We start from the raw sequence: 2,817 nt of genomic DNA, 5'->3' as shown, positions 1-2,817 counted from the left end.
AAGATGGGGTTTCATCATGTTGGTCAGGCTGGTCTTGAACTCCTGACCTCAGGTGATCCACCTGCGTTGGCCGCCAAAGTGCTTGGATTACAGGTGTGAGCCACCACGCCCGGCCTAGAGACAGGGTTTCACCATGTTGGCCAGGCTGGTCTCGAGATCTTGATTGCAGGTGATCCGCCCGCCTCGGCCTCCCAAAGTGCTGGGATTACAGGCATGAGCCACTGCACCTCGCCCTGATTTGAATTTTTAAAAGATCACTCTGATGACTATATAGAGAACCATCTGTAGGAGAGCAAGAATGGAGGCAGAGAGACCAGTTAAACGCCATTGCAATAATGTCAGTAAGGATGGGAGGTTAGTGTTGGAAGTACTGAGACGTGTTTGGATTCAGAATTTTAATCTGAATATAAATGCCAATGGGACTTACTCACAGATTCAGTATAGGATGTTAAAGAGAGAAAAGGAAAATGTCTAGGGTTTTAGCCTGAGCAACTAGATGGAGGGTGTTGCTGTATACCAAGATGGTGAGACATACAGAAGTGGGTTGTGGTGGGGAATATCAAAAGTTCTTGTTTGGGTATGCCGACATTAGGATACTGTACCTATTAGATATCCAAGGGACTTGGAAGAGCATGGCTAGGGGTATAAATCTGAATGGTATTTAAAGCCATGGAGCTGGATGAAGTCACCTAGAGCAAGTAAGAGAGAGGAGGCCTAAGGAGCAAGATCTAGAGCCCCCCAGCATTTAGGCAATGATGAGAAAGGTGCAGCAAAGGAGCAGAAGGAACAGCCAGTGAGGCAGGCAGAGACTCAGGTACATGATGTGTCCTGAAAGCAAGGAGAAAGAATGCCTGGACACTGGCCATTTATCCTTCAAAACTCCTATCAGGTTGCCATGTCTTCCAAAAAGCCTTGCATGACCCACTCTCCACCCTCCCTTCCAGGCTTTTCCAGGGATGCCTTTTGTGCTCCTGCAGCATCTGTAGGACACGTCACACTGTAACACTGTATCTTGGCTGACAGCTTGTCTGTCTTCTTCACTGAAGGAGAGAGGAACTTAACTCCTCTGAAGTAAATGGCTGTCCCAGATTGTGGAGCACACAGGACAGGCTGGTCTTCTGCTTCCCTGAAGCTTATCATCCTGTAGGCCAAAGAAGAATAACAGACTGAGCACAGTGGCTCATCATGCCTTTAATCCCAGCACTTTGGGAGGCTGAGGCAAGTGGATCATGTAGTCAGGAGTTCGAGACCAGCCTGGCCAACATAATGAAACCCTGTCTCTACTAAAAATACAAAAATTAGCCAGGCATGGTGGCGTACACCTGTAGTCCCAGCTACTCAGGAGGCTGAGGCAGGAGAATCGCATGAACCTGGGAGACAGAGGTTGTGGTGAGCTGAGATCACGCCACTGCACTCCGGCCTGGGCAACAGAGCGACACTCCGTCTCAAGAAAAAAAAAAAAAAGAAGAAGAAGAACTAAATAACTGCAGCCCAGTGCTACTGGTTAGTGAGCGTAACATCAAAGTCAAGTCCAAGCCACATACTGAAGGCTGGATTTGAGCTTGTACCTTGAGAACTGGAACCTCTACCTGCACAGCTGCTGGCATAAACGATGGGCTCTGTCAGCCCATCTCTTGTGGCTGAGAGCCATGTTGTTCAGTGGGGTTTTTCGCTCATACTTGTTCAGAAGTAAAAACAGATTTTACTTAAAATCATCTCAGGGACAACCTAGAATGCTAAGAGAGGCCTTACCAGCATCAAATGGGGTAGGTTTAGGCCTGCTTGCTTAGACTCCACTGGTACTGTTTTCCCAGATTTGTATGGCACATAAGTTTTTAGCTCTTCTTAAACTTAACCCCTTATTAAAAGAATCAAGGTCTGAGCTACCCAACCTAAGTCCATCTAAAAAAAAGGTGATCTTGCCTCCAAAACCATTCTTCTAAAAAGACCCCTTAGATAATGATAATAGAAAGACAATAAAGGTATGGTGTCTGAGAACCAAAATAATCAAACCTATCCAACCTCTGAATAAGATCCAGAAGGAGTTTGATTTGGCAGATCTAAAGAGCAATATAGAATTTTGATCAAGACCCTCATGTGGCGTTCCCATCATGGCACAGTAAAGTCTGTCACCTGAAGAGTACCTCTCAGGTTCTTTCTGTCATTAAGGCCTTGATCCTTTGACTTTCAGATGCTTACATATGAGAAGCTATTGCTAACCAGCCCTCTCCACCCAGGCTCAGAGGGCTTCATGGTTGCAGGGCCCCAGAACTCATGCCTCCATCAGAACTGCTCTTCTCAGCCTCTTTAAGTATCTGGGGAGTCAGGTAGATGGTCTGTGGCATCATTCATAAACTTGCTTCTGACAATGTCCTGTAGAACCCAACTTGCTCATAACTTGGAGATAATCTTTCTAGAGCTTTGTTATGATGATTAGACTGTTCACAATAACATCTTTAGAGTCTTCAGTGATTGTAAGAATAAACCTAAGTGTACCACTTTAAAAACTGTTGTGATATCCATGACTACAGAAACTGCACTTGAATCCAGCTTATTGTATGCACAGTCTACTTGGCATTACTTCAATCAGCTATCATACCTGAACATTGTAGACTTTCTTTCCAGAGCTTAGAAGAGGAGACCGTTGCTGAAACCTGACTTCCTAACTCCCACAATTGCAGCCTCTTTCCAAACTTTACCAAGTTTGTGATAGGAATAGTAAAGGATGCCTCCTTGGGCCCACCTCAAAGAAGGCCACTTTTACAAAGATCAGGATAGATTAAGTCATTGTTCACATTCTTTTTTTTTTTTTTTTTT

At 44.9% G+C, this 2,817-nt stretch overlaps 1 protein-coding gene across 1 annotated transcript in view; it reads left to right on the top strand.

Annotated features, from left to right (window-relative positions):
• LOC108304193 (armadillo repeat-containing protein 8-like) overlaps positions 1-2,817 on the top strand; it is a 14,969-nt gene that overhangs the window by 8,692 nt on the left and 3,460 nt on the right. The window lies entirely within an intron of this gene.

Source organism: Cebus imitator, unplaced genomic scaffold (assembly GCF_001604975.1).
Source record: "Cebus imitator isolate Cc_AM_T3 unplaced genomic scaffold, Cebus_imitator-1.0 Scaffold53, whole genome shotgun sequence".
In the NCBI taxonomy this organism is placed as follows: domain Eukaryota; kingdom Metazoa; phylum Chordata; class Mammalia; order Primates; family Cebidae; genus Cebus; species Cebus imitator.
Note: the sequence above shows the minus strand (reverse complement) of the source record. Positions and strands in the feature narration are given on the sequence as shown.